At 46.0% G+C, this 21,286-nt stretch overlaps 1 protein-coding gene across 1 annotated transcript in view; it reads left to right on the top strand.

Moving 5' to 3' along the window:
- LOC136614420 (keratin-associated protein 9-1-like) overlaps window positions 1-21,286 on the top strand; it is a 167,147-nt gene that overhangs the window by 10,512 nt on the left and 135,349 nt on the right. The gene's annotated exons all lie outside the window — the stretch shown is intronic.

Below are 21,286 nucleotides of genomic sequence, written 5' to 3'. Positions count from 1 at the left end.
GCTACCCCAAACAACAAGAAAGCCCATCAAGAGGCTATTATAGGTCCTGGACACCAACACACAGTTAAAAACAGAGACTCTTATAAGCACTCTGCCTCTACACTGAAGCCTTATAGGAGTGCACAATTAACCCCTGAAAAAGCTCTCTGCAATAAGCCTCAATCTGTACATCCAGAAAAAAACACAAGTTACTGTGGCAAACAGGCAATAAAAGCTTTTAACAATGCAGAACCCAATATAGAAATTAAATCATGCGATATTCCTCAAAAAGTATGCACATTTCTGGAAGACCAAACAACAGCACGAAACGACTATACCCTCACAGATACACATGACCTCACTAAAGCAACACACTCTGAGAGTGTTCCGAACGACCCGCCAGTCACGACCAACAACCCTCCTCCGAGCTGGGCTTGCATAAACCCCACCGACGTATCTCTCCCCACTCATATGGGGATAAACAGCAAAAGGGGACCACAGCGCCCACCGTCTAACTCAGCAACAGCAAAGAATAATAATTCAAACTCTTCCAGCCCATTAAAACAAAGAGCCCGCTACTCTTCCAACCCTGACCTCTCGCAAGAAATGACCCTACAAGATACCTACAAGATATTCCAGCTATCAACCAGGCAACCTCTGAGCTGTTTATGAAAGAGGCTATGCTGGCATTACAGACCTCAATACAAAAAGATATCGCCAAAAGCCTAGCTGGCATAAATGCGTCAGTGGAGGAACTGGGAGGTCGAGTAGACCATACAGAGCGTAAAATGGAAGAATTCGCATCAGCCCATAATTCACTGGTGGACTCACATAACAATTTGGAAGACGAAGTTGAAACCTCGCGAAATAAATTGGCAGATATCGAAGATAGAAATCGCCAAAACAACATCAAGTTTAGAGGAATTTCCAAATCGATCCCGCCTGCTGAGCTTCTCCAGGGCCTGATGCGAGCGGTTATCCCGCAATGCTCTCCTATAGACCTCACTATCGATCGAGCACACAGACTTCCGACTTCCTATCCACGAGACACAATTGCTCGAATCCACTTCTTCCACATTAAAGATCAATTAATGAGAGCCTCAAGACAACTGCCGGCTTTACCAGCACCCTTTCAGAATATCACACTCTTCGCTGACCTTTCCCAAGCCACAATAATAGCCAGGAAGAAGCTTGCCCCTGTAACAGCCACCTTACGAAACCATGACATAAGATATAAATGGGGCTTTCCAACAAAAATTATCATTACAAACAGCGGGAAAACTTACGTAATTGTCAAGCCCGAGGAAGGTATGGAGCTTTTACGGAAATGGAACTTGCCTTGCCCAACACGTTCGGACCAAAGCAAGACTTAAGAGAATAAACCCTCTCCCAAGATCCCACAAGAGTGGAAGGATGCAAGCTAAAGAGACTCTCACGCTGATTCCCATCTGACAACCAAAGGTTTGCCACACGTTTCTCGTAAACTTTCCCCCAAGTTTGCGCAGTATGACTCACTGCACAATTGTATGTACCTTTCTAAGTTCATTTCAAATGTTTTATGTTTTTTCAAAGGTATCTCACAGCGTAAATTTATATTATACTAAATTGCATTTTCGGCGTCTACACTATCGATTCATAGCAATGCCAACGCATCCCTACCATAGATTAAATGGCTTTGAAGATATTGTCTCTTAATGTAAAAGGACTGAATAGCCCTTACAAGAGATCTCTCCTCTGGAGGGAAACTAAAAGGTCCAAAGCGGACATAATCTGCATACAGGAATCACACTTGCAGAGATCAGACACCAATAGACTCTCAAACAAAGAGTTCTCCCAAATTTTCTACGCTAATGGCCCTAAGAAAAAAGCGGGAGTCTTTATAGCAATAAAAAAAAAACGATTGCCTTCCAGTTAATACGGGAGCTGCAGGATGATAAAGGGAGATTTGTTGCCTTGACATGTAAAATTAACAATACAACATTTACCATAGTAAATGTTTACGCCCCCAACGTTGGACAACGTGCCTTTTTAAATGGTGTCCTCAAAAAAATTTCCCACATGATAGAAGGGAATCTCATAATCTGTGGGGACTTTAATATCATCCAAAAATCAGAACTAGATTCCACATCGAAAAGTAGCAGACCTCCCCCCCACTTATATGAGTGGCTCCAAAAGGAAGACTTGTATGATGTGTGGCGATGTAAACATGCCTCCGAAAGAGACTACACATTTTACTCGCATAGACACAACACTTACTTCCGTATCGACATGTTTTTATCGACTAAATGGCTTCTACCAATGATAGTCAAATGTGAAATAGGGGATATCACTTGGTCGGACCATGCCCTGATCACTCTGTCCATCCAGCTTACCCATTCGCATCCGACCACCTTTACTTGGAGGAATAACACGCATGTAATGTCCCTAAAAGACAATATCGTTAATACAGAAAAAATGCTTAAAGAATACTTTGTCTTTAATTCTCTCCCATCCATTAACCCTGCTACACTATGGAATGCACATAAGGCATTCATGAGAGGTATTCTTATTCAGCAAACAGCAAACCACAAAAAACAACGCAATGCAACTCTCACAAGCCTCCTATCTAAAATCGCGACTTTAGCCGCAGCTCATAAGGCAGATGCTTCCTTAGCGAATTTATTACTTTTGAAAAAAGCAAGAACTGAATTACAAGCGCATCTTGCAATAGACCATAAGTAGTATCTAAAAAGACTTAAAATGCTACATTACTACTCACACAATAAAGCGAGCAAATTAATGGCTAATAGAGTTAAAGCGGAAAAAGCAAATGCTAAGATCCCCTATCTAATCTCGCAGACCTCAAAACACAAAATTCATGCTCCACAAGAAATCGCCGAAGAATTTAGTAAATATTACAACTCTCTTTACAACTTAAAACAAGATAAAGACACCCCACAACCCGACGAAGAGACAATTAATGCATTCTTATCAACCTTATCTTTACTACGCCTATCACAGACACAAAACCAAAAACTATGCCTTCCTATCACAACACAAGAGGTAGAACAAGCCATCAGATCACTTAAAACAGGCAAATCCCCCAGCCCAGATGGTTTCGCAAACGAATACCTTAAATTATTTGCACCAACTTTGCTCCCTCATGTATGCAACTTTTTCAATTATATTATGACAACAGGTAACACACCCCCAGAAAACTCAAAAGCAACTATAGTCACTATACCCAAGGAAGGCAAGACCCCTGATATCCCAAGCAACTTCTGACCCATATCTTAACTCAGACATTAAGTTATATGCAAAAATCATAGCAAACCGACTATTCCCAATCTTACCCCAACTAATTAAAAATGACCAAGTAGGCTTCACAAGAGGACGTCAGGCCCCAGATGGAACAAGACGACTAATAAACCAGATAGCTAGCGCAGACGCTGCACGAACGCCTTCTCTGCTCCTTGCCTTGGATGCAGAGAAGGCGTTCGATAGGGTGCACTGGAGATTCATGCAGCGAACACTGGAAAGGTTTGGGCTTTCGGGTCCGATTCTCTCAGCTATAACGGTGCTCTACACTACTCCGTCGGCATCTGTTCTAACAAACGGCATTTTATCCAAACCGTTCCAAATAACCAACGGCACGCGCCAAGGTTGCCCGCTATCGCCCCTAATCTTCTCATTGATGATGGAACCATTAGCGGAGATGATAAGATCCAACCCACTCATTCAAGGTATCCCTATAGGCTTAAAAGAGCACAAAATAAACCTATTTGCTGATGACGTAATTCTAACCTTGACTAACCCCGGAACCTCTCTTCCTCAAGCGACCTCCTCACTATTACAGTTTGGAGCTGTCTCCTACTATAAAATGAATCCCATAAAATCACAAATGATGGGGATTCACTTAACTAAAACAGAAGAGAGATACCGAAAATCGGCGTTCCCATTTCAGTGGTGCCCTTCGTCCCTACCTTACTTGGGAATGATACTGATCCCCTCAATTGAAGAACTTCCGGCTTCCAACTTCTCACGGCTGGAGACTACGATACAAAAAGAACTAGACCGTTTAGCCAAATTCGAACCCAACTGGATGGGCAGAGTGATCTTATACAAAATGCTTATTCTCCCCCACATATTATATCTCTTTAGGACTCTCTCTGTGGTTATTCCCGAATCTACTTTTAAAACTCTCCACCAACAGATGAACAAATTCATCTGGAGAGGAGCCAAACCCAGAGTGGCATTCTCCATCCTAAATAGACCACTAAAATTCGGAGGCATGGGTCTTCCCAACCTCCGCAATTACCATAAAGCATTTCTGATAGACCAAAGCAGACACTGGTGCAGAGCGGAAATGGACAAAGCATGGGCCCAGATGGAGTCCCTATTAACGGGAATAACTGAATGGAGAACATATCTACTAGCGTCCATTGTTCAGACCCAAAGGGACACTCAAAGTTCCCTGACGGTCCAGGCTACGGCGCAGGGGTGGAGGGCATTACAAGCTAAACCAAACTTGGACCTAACTAACTCAATAAAAATTCCGCTCCCATTTCTTAGCCTAAAATATTTAATATCTGAATTATCCCTGAGTAACTGGCCACACAGAGCAACTATGAAGATCTCCGACCTATACAGTGGAGACTCCATCATGCCTTTCTCTTTCCGGAGAACCGTTCGCCTTCCCGCCCATCCTCCCCTCTGGGGGGGAGGGTATGGCGCCAAACCCTACGCGCATGAGAAGTGGCTGTATTGATATGTTAGTGTTAATGTGTCGATATGGGATGATCCAATTCTCGATAGACTAAGATAGCGCTTTATTTGAATGCACTCCTTGTTTGGGGAATCCTAAACAAAGAACAGTATAAAAGAATTTCAATAACTTCCGCTTAAATGCAATTGCAAATGTTCATGATACCTTTGATATTTAAGGTTATAAACTTTCCCATTGTCCCTATCCTTTCCCCTTCCCTATCTCCCCTCCCCACACAAGATGTAATATGCAATGTTCTAGAACTATTAATGAAACTTCTGCATGTCAATTTCAAATGTTGTATATTTTGGAAATGCCAATAAAAACTGAATGATTAAAAAAAAACAAAAACACCAGTGTGAGTGGGACATGCGAAAATCAACGTATTTGAATTGCTACGATGCACCACGTATTATGCTGCGTAATACGCAATTCAAATACGGTCGTGTGAATGAGCCCTAATTTCTTGTTACGATGGGCTTTGAATTGACAGCTCTGTGTAATCCTTCCAATGTGAAACTGCATGAGTGAGAATTCCCACTAGATGACCTGCAGCTCGGATTGGCAGAGCATTCAATACAATCCTAAACTAATGCTGATTTAGCTGCAGATTTGGGTGCGGAATCTGTGCCCAATTGTGCAAGTATATTTTACCATGTGAACGAGGCTGAAGGTCCTTCTGTCTCTAAGTATTTTGCATTTCTTATACAATATAAAACCCGGGACATCTTATATGAGAACTATACATGGAGGGGTTGGTATTCTATTGCTGTAAGGGCTCACACACACTGGCGATGCGAGAGTGAGTGAAAACACATGATAATGAAACAATGATTTTCAAAGGTTTCATTCTCATTAGCGATGTTTTCACACTAACCTCGCATCACAAAGAAGAATGTGCGATATTGCCCATTGTTTTCAATGAGGCCTGCAGCAGCAATGCTGGTCCCACTGAAATCAATAGAAGATCACAAAGCAGGCTAGGAATTCCCCCCCCCCCAGAGAGAAGTGAGAGGGGGGGTGGAGCTACAGGGGGATCTGTGACATATCTCCCCATATTTGGAGATATAAGGGGCGGGGCTAGTGGGTTTCCCTAAAGGGGTGGGGCTTGCAACGGGCAGGGCTAGATGGGATCTAGTAATCTCTCGCTAGCCAAGTGAGGGGGCGGGGCTAGCGGTTTCCAGAAGGGTCCTACAAAAGCGCAATCACTTAATTTATGTAGATTTCAAATTCACGCAGTGCATGCAAGGTTTAAGTACGGGTTAATCTGCCCTGAAACAGAGCTAAATATAAGCTGCCTGGCAAGCAGCTATTTCTCATTGGCTGCTGGCAGTCTGAGCTCTAATTGGCCAATCTGTCTGGAGAGTTGAACAATTTGATTGCCTATCTGATGGTGGGGTGACAGTTGAGAAGCAGGGCTTGATTGGAAGTAGCACCAGAGCCCGCACGGGAAGACGTGAAAGGAAGGCCTCATGCCCACGGCTGGGTCAGATTCTGACTGCAAGATTCACTCAGGGGAATGCGAGCCATGCCCCGGCATTGACCTCCCGCTTACCTGTCGGCGTCTTCTCTCTCTGCTCTGTGATGTTCCGGCAGGCGCGCAGCCACGCATGCACAGAGCAGAGTCAGCGTGTCAGCAGTGACGTTTCTGTGCTTTGATCCCAATTATGTAACTCCTTACATCCCGCGATCTACAACGACCATGGTATCTAGGTGATTAGATAGAAAGACAGAAACTTAGGAAAGGCCTGCAAGCAGCCTACCATTGTGTGAATATTAGACTGATCCTTCAGCATCACCTAATAGATGGCTTTGCAGTTTTAGATGCATGTGGAATAATTCTTTGCCGTATTGAGCGCCAAAGATCACATTGTGTGTCTAAATAAAAAACAGAATAAGTCTTAACATATAATAACAGTATTTTAGGATGAAAAATGACTTGTGTCCATCCAGTTCAGCCTATTAACCCCCAGTGTTGATCCAGAGAAAAGCAAAAAGACCAGTTTTCTCCATTTTTCTCAAACTCCAAGACAGGCAATCAGAACAACTCCCAAATTACTGATCCTTCTGAAGTTATTAGTAATTATAATATGAAATAGTACATCCAAGAAAGGTGGCTAGGCGCCGCTTGAACTCTTCTATTGAGTTTTCTATCACCATGTCCCCAGAAAGAGCGTTTCATAGTCTCACTGCTCTTACAGTAAAGAACCCCCTTCTATATCGGTGTAGAAACTCCCTTTCCTCTAGACACAGTGGATGTCCTTTTGTTACAGTCACAGTCCAGGGTGTAAGCAGTTGGGAGAGATCTCTGTATTGTCCCCTGATATATTTATACATAGTTATTAGGTTGCCCCTCAGCCATCTCTTTTTTAACTAAATAACTCCAATTTTGATAACATCTTTGGGTATTGTAGTCCGCCCATTTCATTTATTAAATTCGGCTGTCCACCTTTGTACCCCTCAAGCTCTGATATATCCTTTGATTATTGGTGTCTAGAATTCTACACTATTCCATGTGCGGTCTGACCAGTGACCAGTGTCCTCTCTGGTGTTAATTACTTTACAGACTTTTGTATCATCTGCAAATATTAATATTTTACTGTTCAATTTTTCTATCAAGTCATTAATAAATATATTAAAAACAATAGGACCCAAAACCAAGCCCTGTGGTAACCCACTATTAATGGTGACCCAATCAGAATATGTACCATTTATAATTCCCCTCTGCCTTCTATTACTGAACCAGTTACTTACCAACTTACTCACATTCTCACCCAAACCAAGCATTCTCATTTTATATACCAACCTCAGAGTGGCTTCAGAAGAGCGTGTATTTTGTGTGTGGATATGTGCGCACAAAAACACGCGTCTATTAGTCCCAATGCATTCCCTATGGTGTGTGCACATGTCCATGCTTTACAGGTATGTGCCTGCAAAGATAGGACATGCATGCTCCATAGTGAATGTACTCATTCTTTTCAATGCAGCCGTGGCTGCAGCCGGTGGCTCCATTGAAAACAATGGTCTGCAGGGAAGGGAAGGGCTTTACATATAAGTAGAGATGAGCAAGCAGCAAAATGCTCGGGTGCTCGTTGCTCGAGTCGAGCTTTCCGCAATGCTCGAGAGTTCGTTTCGAAGTCAATGGGCGACTCGAGCATTTTTGTATATGACCGATGCTCGCTAAGGTTTTCATTTGTGCAAATCTGCAAAACCTACAAAAGTGATGGAAACGACACAGAAACGGATAGGGCAGGCGAGGGGCAACATGCAGGGCTGCATCTCAGGTTCCCAGGTCTCACTATTAAGCCACAATAGCGGCAAGAGTGCCCCCCCCCCCACCCCTAACAATTGTTACTTCGGACAAACCCTCATTAGCAAGGCACACCTTAGCTAAGCACCACACTACCTCCAACCAAGCACAATCACTGCCTGCGGGACACACCGCTGCCTCTTCTCCTCGGTTACATGCTGCCCAACCGCCCCCCCCCCCCCCCCCGCACGACACTGCGTCCGCAGCGCACACAAAAATGCCCCTGCGTAGCCTTCAGCTGTCCTCATGCCACACGCTGGCCTCATAGCCACAGCACCCTCATGTCTATTTATAAGTGTGTCTGCCATGAGGAGGAACCGGAGGCACACACTGCAGAGGGTTGGCAGGGCCAGGCAGTGACCCTTTTTGAAAATGTGGGCGATAGCCCACAATGCTGTTGAGAATTGATAATAGATTGACGTTCCATCTTCATTCCAATCCTGTGCCACCTCTGTCAGGATCTGCAAAGGTGGGCATAAAGGGGAGTCCGCTGCCAGCCCAGCACTTCTACACATCTCCACAATGCAGCAATACTCGGTGTGGGAAGTATATGAGCGGGCCCTGGGTCAGCCTCTGTCCCAGCAAACACCTTGTATGGCCCAAGGTGCTGCGAGTGACATAGCAATGGGGACTCCATGTGTCCACACACTACTCATTCTGTTTGGGTGTTGGATACCTCATCGACAATGCAAGGGGTAAACCATCTGCACTCTGCACCCTATCCAAGTCAGTCAGTGTTTTGGGGACAGACAGATACAACTCCGCTATGGCAATTCTGTGTGCACCCGCAGCATGGGTGGCTAGCAGGTACACACAGACGGTACAAAAAGAAATCCCATTGCAGTGCCCCGGATAGCTGAGGTTACGGGAGAGGAAATACATATTGGCTGCGGCCCACACGCCATGCCCTAGTCAGTCTGTTTTTTTTTTGGCTAGATAGGTAGAACACCGCGATGGGAAGACTTAGTGCACCCATAGTATACACAGACCCCTGTAAAATTCCTGTAGCAAAGGTGTAAGCTGACCCCAGTAAGGCCTTAGTCAGACAGGCGTTTTTTCGCGCGATTTGCGGATCGCATGACGGATGCGCATCCGCAAATCGCGTGACCAGTTCGCGCAAGTCGCCCGCAAATCGCCCGAAAATCTGCTCCTAGCCGCGTTTCATTAGAAACAGGCCGGAGCTGTCCAGCGCATTGCATTCAATGGAGACGGCAATAGAGCCGCCTCCATTTAAAGCAATGCGCTGCGGGCGAGCCCGGGATGAATTGTCGGTAAGGGCTTAAATATATAAGCCCTTCCCAGCAATTCATCCTAAAATGTGTTAACATAAAAAAAAATTGTATACTCACCTTCTCCTGGCAGCCGGAGCTCCGCGCGGCCGTCCTGCAGTGGGTGTGAAGGGGGTGTGAGTCAGACCTGCCCCCTGATTGGCTCAGTGCTGAGCCAATCAGAGGCATGCCTCACTCACACCCATTCATGAATTCATGAATGGATGTGAGTCAGACCTGCCCCTGATTGGCTCAGCGCTGAGCCAATCAGGGGGCAGGTCTGACTCACACCCCCTTCACACCCACTGCAGGACGGCCGCACGGAGCTCCGGCTGCCAGGAGAAAGTGAGTATACAATTCTTTTTTATTTTAACACATTTTAGGATGAATTGCTGGGAAGGGCTTATATATTTAACCCCTTCCCGACAATTCACCCCGCGCACGCCGGAAGCCCATTGCTTTCAATGGAGCGGCTGTATTGCCGGCTCCATTGAATTCAATGGGCAAACATCGTTCTTCTCTGCCACAGCTGTTACAGCTGTGGCAGAGAAGAATGATTTGTCTTCTATATGTTCTCAATGGTGTCGGCGCTGCAGCCGCCGGCCCCATTGAGCGCATATAGAGAACAGGAATCGCAGATAGGTGCGATCTGCGATTTTTTGTTCTATAATTTATCGGACGAGCGCATAAAAAGCGCTCATGTGTCCGATACCATTGCAAAGCAATGGTTTTATAAAATCGCCGGATGCATGCGCAAATCGCGGTTAAAAACGCCTGTCTGACTAAGGCCTAACAGTTATGTTGCAGAAGTCTAGGGAGACCCAGTAACATTTCTGTAGTAACAGTATAGACAGACCCCAGTAACATTTCATTAGCAGAAGTATAGGCAGATCCCAGTAACATTTTTTTTTTTTTTTAACAATTCGTTTTTTATTGTTTTTTTATCTTTTACAGATATACAGCAGATGACAAAAGTATGGTAACATTATACATACTTGAACATTAGGTGTGAGATATATATAGCTTCTGCTCTTAGGTCCGGTTGCCGTGTCATATATCTTGACATAAGCAGTTATGAGAATGGAATGAATCCTTCATCAAAATAAACATAGTTAACGTCTTCGCAGAGTTAATACATAAACGCATTATTATATTTAAACATACATAAGAGAGCAAAAGTAAAGTGAACTTTTTTCAGGGGTGGGTGGAAAAAAGGTGGGGGGGAGTGGTTAGTTGGGGAAGAAGTGAAGCCACGGGTTCCACTTATTTAGGTAAGCCATGAAACATCCGTTTTTTTGGGCATATAATTTCTCATATATGCTGTGGTCGGACATTGTCTGCATTAAGTCTGCTAGAGACGGAGACAACTTGGTCCTCCACCTTCTTGATATTAGTAATTTAGCAGCAAGAAGAATATGGCACACAATTTTTCTCGATGGGATAGGAAATCTCTTGCTATCAAGTAGAAGAATTGCTAATTGCGAGGATTTAGTAGTAGCTACATTTACAGCAAATAGAAAAAACTCCTCCTGCGCTCTTTCTTCAGGGTCTTGCGATCCAAAGAGGGAAACTACGGAGTCTCCACAGTATATAGTAAAATATATTTAATTGTACAATTGTACATAAAAAACATATAAAAGTCTTGCAACGCGTTTCGGCACTAATATCAGCGCCTTTTTCAAGCATGACTAAATGTAACAAACATCACTTTATATAGAATTACTCACATTTCATGATGACGGAGTCCGGAGCTTGCATCGTGGGACGCCGGTCTCTCCCTCGCTGACGTGTTGATCAAGCGTCAGGGGATTAGATATGACAGTTCAAGGTTAATCAAGTTACGCCATTTATGTAGCTACGTATAAACCTACGCAGTTTACGTAACTGCGTCCCTACGCATTGAACTCCGGACTCCGGCTGATGAAAATAGATTAGAACTCCGCTAAATAGCGGTATACCTGCATTAAAACAATTACAATTAGATACAAAAAAATCTGTCTTCAACCACATCATTTCTCAAAATAGTTTTCATAAATTTTCATAAAGTAAAAAAGGATTATTCTATAGGTTTAATTATCTGTATCCATACTTATACTACATATAAAGTTGGTGTGTCATTATTCCTATTTTTTAAAATTATTTTTTATTTTTTAAAAAGGAAAAAAAAAATCATAAAAAGATGCTTATAAAAAGATAAACCTATATGTATCAAAAATACTATCATAATTTATATAATCTCTATTCCTATCTACCAAATAATATATTGAACCAAACATTGTCTCCATATATTTATATTCTAATGCAATGTAATGTCGTTCCTCATATTTTTGAGCCTGTTGAAGGCTTTTTCTGCATCTAAAGCCAGTAGAATAGCTGCAGAGCGGCTCGCCTCCGCCACTGATAGGAGATTGAGCACTCTTCTAGTTCCGTCTGATGCCTGTCTCCCCTTGTGAAGCCCACCTGATCGCTATGAATGATTTGTGGAAGCACATTTAGCAGGCGTTGGGCAAGCAATTTTGAATATATTTTTATATCACTATTTAGCAAGGAAATAGGTCTATAATTTGTTGTTGAGCTTGGGGATTTGCCTTGTTTAGGGATGGTAATTATGATGCCTTAAGCATCTCTTCAGGAAAATTGCCACATGTGATTGCATTATTAAATGTTTTGGAGAGATAAGGGGCCAGGTCCAGAGCGAAATCTTTGTAGTATTCCTTTGAGAAACCATCTGGACCTGGAGCCCTGTGTGACTTTGATGTTTTAATTGTATGGAGGACTTCCGCAGGAGTTGTGGGGGCATTTAATTTTTTGAGTTGGTCTTCCGTGCTAGATGGAAGGTTTATTTTTTCCAAGAAAGTGTTGATTTGGAGATTATCCGGTTGAGGTGTGGATGGTTCATCTTTTAAATGGTAAAGTTTAGCATAAAAAAGGCTGAACTCATCGGCGATGTCCTGGGGGTGGTTTAATTTGGTTTCTGATCCCACTTGCTTGAGAAGGTACGGTATTTTTGAAGTCGCCTGGTGTTTTCTCACTATTTTGGCCATCAGTTTTGAGGGTTTGTTAAATTCTGTGTAATAGTTCATTTTTGTTATTTTAGTCGATGTCATAATTTTCGATTAGTGCCCTCCTGAGACTCAATCTGAGATTCATTAGTTCTTTGTGAAGCACGATTGAGGGGGAGGAATGCCTGTTTTGTTCTACCCTTGTGATTTGTGAAAGGATGTTAGTTATATAAAGTTGTTTTTCCTTCTTATGGTATGCACTAATTTTGATTAATATACCCCGCAAGAACGCTTTGTGGGTGCACCACGTGGAGAATATGTTACTATCTGGGTTTGCATTGATTGAAAAGAATTCCCTTATTTGTTTTTTTTATCTCCTGGTTATGTTAGGGGATTCTCATAAGAGAGGGGTTGATTCTCCACTTTCTCAATACATTTGTGAAATTGGTTGTGTGGAGCATGAGAAATATTGGGGAGTGATCCGACCAGGTTGTAACACCTATTTCGGCGGATGACACTCCAGGGAGGGTCCATCTATCGACCAAGAATAGATCGATCCTAGAGAAGGACCTGTGTCTGGGTAAATAGTATGTGTATTCCTTTGATGCTGCGTTAAGACATCTGTATGTGTCAAACAACGCTTCCTTATGGAGCCACGGGGCCAGGACTGGAGAATTTCTGTTTGAGGAGCTGGTGGAATCGAGTTGTTTATCAGGGACAATGTTAAAGTCTCCGCATATTATGAGTTTGCCCACGTGCGCTTTTCTAATCTTCCTGAGAGTTTTGTTTAAAAAGATGATTTGGGAGGAGTTTGGTGACTAGTGTTATTTGAATATTGTTGAAGAGGCCTACCAGAAGGATATATCTTCCGTGCGTATCAATAACTTGGTCAGTTAGGGTAAACTTAATGGAGTCTTTGATTGCGATCAACACTCCTGCCTTTTTTCTCTCCGCACAGGACAAGAAGATATTCGGAAATCTCCTATGGGAGAACTGGGGATGTGATGAGCCTGCAAAGTGCATCTCTTGGAGGCATAAAATGTCAACTTTCTTTTGTAGCGCGTCTTTCCAAACTGATGCTCTCTTAAAAGGAGAGTTTAGCCCTTTTGTTTTGAGGGAGCATATTTTTACAGACATATTTTAAATGAGGAAGCGTTGTGATTGCATCGTATCCTTGGCGTATAACCACTGTTGGAGAGGGAAGGGGGGGGGGGGACATAAACAATTAGAACATGAACAGTCGGCCAATAATGGAAGTCCAAGTGGCCAAGCATGGAGCTGTTTCTAGGCTCGTAGCTTAATAAACAAAATAGCGTGAGAGAACTCATTAAGAGCAAGTCTCCTCTAGCAGGAACAGAAACCTGCATATTCTCTGGGGGAGAAAAGTTCGTGTGACCTTTGTTAACCTCCAATCTGTGTTATTGGCGAAAGTGTTTCAGCGGGGAGAGGGGGGGAGGGTGAGGCCCCTCGCGAGATCTTCCGGGGGGGGGGGGGGGGGTCTTGTCGGCTTTGTCTTGGAGCCTGTCTGAAATGTGAATGCCCCAGGAAGAAAGGGTCTTTTCTCCATCTTCAGGGTTGTTAAGGATGAATGTTGATCCCTCTTTGTGGAGAATGAGCTTTGTGGGGTAGCCCCATTTGTAGAGAATTTTTTCTCTTCTGAGCGAGGTGGTTATGTGAGTGAAAACCTTTCTGGCTTGAATGGTGGCGGCAGATAAGTCCACAAATAACTGGATGTTTGAGAACTGAGCGGATGTGATAAAAATGGATTCTCGCTATGACGTCACGCAGAGTATTATCCGGGAGAAATTTTGGTTTTTGTAAGCGATGAGCTCTATCGATGATAAGTTCCTGCACAGGAGAGGCAGGCAGTATTTTTTTCATTAGTTGTGTTAAGTCTTGCAGCTCGGCAGGGCTGATTTTTTCGGGGATACCTCTGAATTTGACGTTGTTACGTCTATTACGGTCCTCTAAATCAGCCATTTTAGTTTTGATCTGGGACACTTCTTCTAATGAGTAGTGAGCGTCTATCAGCATGTTGTGCAAATTAGTCAGTTCCCCCATCTTGTGTTCAATATGGGTAGATCTTTCCTCCACGTCTGTTATGGAGGAGCTACTTAGTGTGGAAAATGAGTTGAGGTCTTCACGCATGGAATTTCTTAAAGCCATCATTTCTTTGATGAATGTTTCTGATGCAGGCTGGCTTGATGAGGGAAGCATGTCTATTATTTTGCCCACTGCCTGGTGGGGGAAGTATTGTTTGCATAGCTGTTTCTAGCCTCGGTCGTCTTTTATCTGGGCTGGATGTGGGAGAGTTGCTATCTCCTATAGCTGACACGAGGCTGGACGCCATTTTGGGTGAGTGGGAGTGAATATGTATGGGGGATGCTGCAGCATCACTCACCTCTGCCATCTCTGTGGCGAAGCGGGCATTTCCCTGAGCAGTTCCTGGGCTATCCGGCGCTGTTCTCTGCCTCTGTGGGGATTCATTGGCGTCTCTGGAGGGATCGTCAGGAGGAGCGGTGAGCGTGGGTGTTCGGCCTCTTCTGTTACTGTGGGCCGAGAAGAAGTCGGCTACGCGTTGTGGAGATGGCTTTGCCGGCTTGCGTCGGGTCAAAGCGGCTGAGCGGGGGATTCCGGAGAAGCACTTGTCGGTAGCTGGATCCCGCTGAAGCTAAGGATAGTTGCTTTGTAGGGTTATACCGGAGAGGAGCTCAGGGCACTGCGTCCGTCTCGGTCTTTAGTCAGGCCACACCCCCCACCCCAGTAACATTTCTGTTGTAACAGTATAGACAGAGCCGAGTAACAATTCTGTAGTAAAAGTATAGGCAGACCCCAGTAACATTTCTGTAGCAGCAGTATAAGCAGACCCCTGAAACATTAATGTAGCAGCAGTATATGCAGACCCCTGTAACATTTCAGTAGCAGCAGTACAGGCAGAGCCCAGTATTTGTAACATTTCAGTAGTAACAGTACAGACAGACCCCAGTAACATTTCTGTTGTAACAGTATAGACAGAGCCAAGTAACAATTCTGTAGTAACAGGATAGGCAGACCCCAGTAACATTTCTGCAGCAGCAGTATAGGCAGACCCCTGTAACATTTCTGTAGCAGCAGTATAAGCAGACCCCTGTAACATTTCTGTAACAGAAATATAGGCAGACCCCAGTAACATTATTGTAGCAGAAGTATAGGCATACTCCTGTAACATTTCAGTGGCAGCAGTATAGGCAGACCCCTGTAACATTTATGTGGCAGAAGTATAGGCAGACCCCAGTAACAGTTATGCAGCAGAAGTATAGGCAGAACCCAGTATCATTTCTGTAGCAGCAGTATAGGCAGATCACTGTAACATTCAAGTGGCAGCAGTATAGGCAGACCCCTGTAACATGTGAGTAGCAGCAGTATAGGCAGACCCCAGTAACTTTCTCGTAGCAGAAGTATAGGCAGGCAGGCAGACCCCAGTAAAATTTCTGTAGTAATAGTATAGGCCAACCTCTGAAACATTGGGATACCATGAGCGTAGGCGAAGGCCGGAAAAATTAGTTGGATAAGAGTGTAGGCGTGGGCCCGAAAAATCATTTTTTTAAAGATACAGCTCACTGTTGCTTAATTTGTAACAGAGCTTGGAGGCAGCCCTGTTGAAAAAATTGGTTCATGTAACAGTCTCAATACTTTTGAAATTTAGAAAATTGTAAAAACATTGGTAGATGTAGACAAGCCTTTTGGGCCGCAGAAAAATTGGCCTTTCAGCGTGATGACATGTTGTTTCTGGAGGAGGAATAGCAGGAGGAGGACTAATGTCAGAGACAGATTGACAAAGATAAATGCCCCGTTTTCTCGGTGATACAGAAGAGTGCTTTTATCTGCGGTTGCAGCAAAAAAATTCTTTAGGTTCCGTTGCTCTCCGCTGCTGGAGAAATCCAGTCTTTGTTCATCTTTATGAGTGTAAGCATGTCGGTACTGGCAGTTGACAGGCAGGTACGCTTGTCCGTGATGATTCCCGCAGCTGCACTAAACACTCTCTCTGACAAGACGCTAGCGGCAGGGCAAGTCAGCACCTCCAGGGCATACAGCGCAAGTTCGTGCCATGTGTCCAGCTTTGACACCCAATAGTTGAATGGAGCAGAGGCATCACGGAGGACAGTGGTACGATCGGCTACGTACTCCCTCACCATCTTTTTACAGTGCTCCCTCCGACTTATCCTTGACTGGGGAGTGCATACACGGTCTTGGTGGGGAGCCATAAAGCTGGCAAAGGCCTTGGAGAGTGTTCCCCTGCCTGCGCTATACATGCTGCCTGATCTCCGCGCCTCCCCTGCTACTTGGCCTTCAGAACTGCGCCTTCTGCTGCTAGCGCTGTCAGATATCCACCATCAGTTTGTCCACCAGGGCCCTGTGGTATTGCATCACTCTTGAACCCCTTTCCTCCTCGGGAATGAGAGTCGAAAGGTTCTCCTTATACCATGGGTTGAGAAGGGTGTACACCCAGTAATTCAAAGTGGCCAGAATGCGTCTAAGGCGAGGGTTATGAGAAAGGCAGCCTAACATGAAGTCAGCCATGTGTGCCAGGGTGCCAGTACACAAGACATGGCTGTCCCCACTAGGAAGATCACTTTCAGGATCCTCCTCCTCCTCATCCACAGGTTATACACACTGAACAGATGGGAGGCAAGCAGCATGGGTACCCTCTGCAGTGGTATAGATATGCGCTGAGATATAGACATGAGGGTGCTTTGACTATCAAGCGACATACTCTCTTCCCCCGTCTCCTGTTCCGACCGCAAAGAGTCAGCCTTTATGCTTTGCAGCGAACTTCTCAGCAGGCATAGCAGAGGAATGGTGACGCTAATGATTGCAGCATCGCCGCTCACCATCTGGGTAGACTCCTCAAAGTTTCCGAGGACCTGGCAGATGTCTGACATCCAGGCAAACGCCTCGGTAAAGAATTGGGCAGGCTGACTTCAACTACGCTGCCCATGTTGGAGTTGGTATTTCACTATTGCTCTATGCTGCTCATAGAGCCTGGCCAACATGTGGAGCGTCGAATTTCACCGTGTGGGCATGTCACACAGCAGCCGGTGCTCTGGCAGATTAAACCGATGTTGCAGGGTGCTCAGGGTGGCAGCGTCCGTGGTGGACTTGCGGAAATGTGCGCAGACGCGGCACACCTTGCCGAGCAGGTCAGACAAGTGCGGGTAGTTTTTCAGAAACCGCTGAACCACCAGATTGAAGACGTGGGCCAGGCATGGCACGTGTGTGAGGCTGCCGAGCCACCAGGTTACAGCCGTTGTCACACACGACCATGCCCTGTTGGAGGCTCAGCGGCGAAAGCCAGATGTCGGTCAGCTCAGTCAGACCCTGCAACAGCTCAGGGGCCGTGTGCCTCTTGCGACCTAGAGTGAGTAGTTTCAGCACGGCCTGCTGACGCTTGCCCACCGCTGTGCTACCATGCCACACCGACTGCTGGCGACGTGCTGCTCACATTTCTTGATTGAGAAGTACAGGTTGCGTAGGAGGAGGAGTAGGGGGAGGGTTTAGAGGAGGTGGCATAGACCGCCGCAGATACCAGAACCGAGGAAGGACCTGCATTTCTGGGGGTGGGTAGGACATGTGCGGTCCCAGGCTCTGACTCGGTCCCAGCCTCCACCAAATTCACCCAATGTGCCGTCAGGGAGATATAGTGGCCCTGCCCGCCAGTACTTGTCCACGTGTCCGTTGCTAAGTGGACCTTCCCAGTAACCACGCTGGTGAGGGCACGATTGATGTTGCATGAGACGTGCTGGTGTAGGGCTGGGACAGCACACCGGGAAAAATAGTAGCGACTGGGGACAGAGTAGAGTGGGACCGCCGCCGCCATCATATTTTTGAAAGCCTCCGTTTCCACAAGCCTGTACGGCAGCATCTCCAGACTAATCAATTTGGCGATGTGCACGTTTAAAGCTTGAGCGTGCGGGTGCGTGTCGGCGTATTTGCGCTTGCACTTCAAGGCTTGCGCTAGCGACAGCTGGATGCTGCACTGAGAGACATTGCTGAATGGGGCCGAGGACAGCAGAGGTGAGGGTGTGGGTGCAGGCCGGGAGGCGCTCGTGCCTGTGTCCTGAGAGGGGAGTTGGATCTGAGTGGCAGGTTGGGGCACAGGGGGAGAGGCAGTGGTGCGACCGGGAGGCGATGAACGGCCTTCGTCCCACCTTTTGGGATGCTTGGCCATCATATGCCTGCGCATGCTGCTGGTGGTGAGGCTGGTAGTGGTGGCTCCCCAGCTGATCCTGGCGCGACACAGGTTGCACACCACTGTTCGTCGGTCATCCGCGCTCTCACTGAAAAACATCCACACCTTTGAAGATCTAGGCCTCTGCAGGGTGGCTTGGCGCGAGGGGGTGCTTTGGGAAACAGTTGGGGGAGTCTTCGCTCTGGCCCTGCCACTACCCCTGGCCACCCCACTGCCTCTTCCAACCTGTCCTTCTGCTGCACTTGCCTCCCCCTCTGAAGACCTCTCCTCAGTAGGCTTAGCGAAACCGGTGGGGTCAGTTACCTCATTGTCCAGCGGCTCTTCCTCCGAATCCTCTGTGCGCTCCTCCCTCGAACTTACTGCCCTTACTACTACCTCACAGATAGACAAGTGTGTCTCATCACAATTGACCTCCTCACCCACTGAAAGCTCTTGAGACAGTTGCCGGAAGTCCCCAGCCTCATTACCCGGACCCCGGGAACTTTCCAAATGTTGGGCATCGGTCACAACAATCTCCTCAGGTGGGAGAGGAACCATTTTTTCCCAATCAAGGCATAGGCCCCAGAACAGTTCCTGGGAGTCTGCCTGCTCATCAGAATGTGTCATTTTCATGGAGTGAGGAGGCTGGGAGGAAGGAGGAGCAGCAGCGAGAGGATTCAGAGTTGCAGCAGTGGACGGCATAGAAGACTGGGTGGTCGGTACATTGCTGTATGCATTTTCTGCCATCTACGACAGGATCTGCCCACACTGCTCATTTTGTAATAAAGGTCTACGACGTGGAGCCAAAAATTGTGATATGAAGCTGGGGACCCAAGAAACTTGCCTCTCTCCTAATCCCGCATCAGCCGGCTGCGGTTCACCTGGACCAGGAACTCGGCCTGTGCCCACACCCTCACTTGGACCTCCGCATCCTCGCCCGTGTCCACGTCCACGTCCTCTAGGTCTACCTCTCCCCCTACCCCTCAGTATATGTTTATGTTATGTATATGTTTTTCCCTCTATCAGCGGCTGTGGGCGTACCCTGTGCGTGAAGTTGACGGGACGCACAGAGCGGTGTAAAAAATTAGGCAATTATTGGCCTGCACTTGGAGGGTCACAGCGGTTATGTAACGCACACTGTAGGCCGAAAAAATTATACGCTGGGGTGCAGAAATGCCTAGCTGGCTAATAGTGAGCAACTACAACAGTAATGCACACGCTCACAGGTAGCCCTAAGGAGGAGCTTTTTTGGGGTACTTGTTAACAGGATTCTACCCTACCACTGTCCCTGCCTGACCAGTACTGCCCCTATACTCTGTATAATTGGCTGCAGACTGAGAATGCAATAGTCTGCACAGCCCAAGATGAAAAAAAAAATGTTAAACTGCTCCCAGCTGCCACAACAGTAATGAACACGGTCACAGGAAGTCCTAAGAGGGACCATTGGGTACTTGTTGACAGGATTGTACACTACCACTGTCCCTGCCTGACCAGGTCCCTGCCTGACCAGTACTGCCCCTATACTCTGTATAATTGGCTGCAGACTGAGAATGCAATAGTCTGCATAGCCCAAGATGAAAACAAAAAAATTGTGCAAAACTGCTCCCAGCAGCCACAACAGTAATGCACACGGTCAGATGTGGACCTAAGAAGGACCGATGGGGTTCTTGAAAACGCTAACACTCTCCCTATAGCAGCAGCAGCACTCTCGCTAATCTCATCCAGCGTGTGTCTGAGGCGAGCAGCGGGCGGGACTGCTTTATATACTAGGCAGTCACTTGATCTCGCCAGCCACTCACTGCGGGGGGGGGGGGGGGGGGGATAGGGCTGGAACATCACAGGAGGTAGTTGTAATGCCTTCCCTTCATGTCTATTGGCCAGAAAATGGCACAAAACATGCAGGGAAGGAAATGGAATTGACTCGAGTACCGTGTGGTGCTCGTCTCGAGTAACGAGCATCTCGAGTAGCCTCGGGCGAGTACGTTCGCTCATCTCTACATATAAGCCCTTCCCTGAAAATCCAAAAAATTTGTGTAAAAAATAAATAAATAAACAAACCTACCTCTCAGCCTCAGCCAATCACAATCAGCTCTTTCAGCAAGTGGTTTTTTTTTAATCCCCTCTTGCTGATAGATCAGCGCTACAGAACAGTGGACAACAGGAGAAGGCGTGGCTGAGCCCCGGCAGCTGAAGGGAGGTATGTTTTTTTTGTTTTTTACACTACTTTTACTGGATTTTCAGGGGAGAGCTTATATTTAAAGCCCTTCCCTGATATCAATTGTCAGGGTGCCAGCAGCAGAATCCTCTACCGCAGCTGTCATGTGTGACAGCTGCGGTAGAGAATTGAAGAATTCCTCTGCTGTATCTGTCACAGATGTGGCAGATGTAGCAGCAGGGAATTCTTTTTACTAGCGGGGATGAAGGAAACATCTGCTGCTTGCGGCCGATGTGTTCTTCAACCCCGCGGGGGACACGGCAGCGTTGGAGAGGTAAGTTTATTTATTTTTTACACAAAATTTTTTTTTTCAGGGAAGGGCTTATATGTAAAGCCCTTCCATGAAAAACAATGCAGGGGTTCGGCAGATCATTGTTTTCAATGGAGCCGCCGGCATCAGTCGCGGCTCTATTGAAAACAATGCACGGACCTGCATTCACGCGTTTTTGCACATACATGGTTGCGCACTTATGTACACATCTATGTATACACAAAAACACGCTCATGTGAAGCCACCCTTATTGTTGCACAGTATACAAGATCCAATGACTCTTCCTAAT

This window comes from Eleutherodactylus coqui, chromosome 1, assembly GCF_035609145.1.
Source record: "Eleutherodactylus coqui strain aEleCoq1 chromosome 1, aEleCoq1.hap1, whole genome shotgun sequence".
In the NCBI taxonomy this organism is placed as follows: domain Eukaryota; kingdom Metazoa; phylum Chordata; class Amphibia; order Anura; family Eleutherodactylidae; genus Eleutherodactylus; species Eleutherodactylus coqui.
This window is presented reverse-complemented; position numbering and strand designations above follow the sequence as displayed.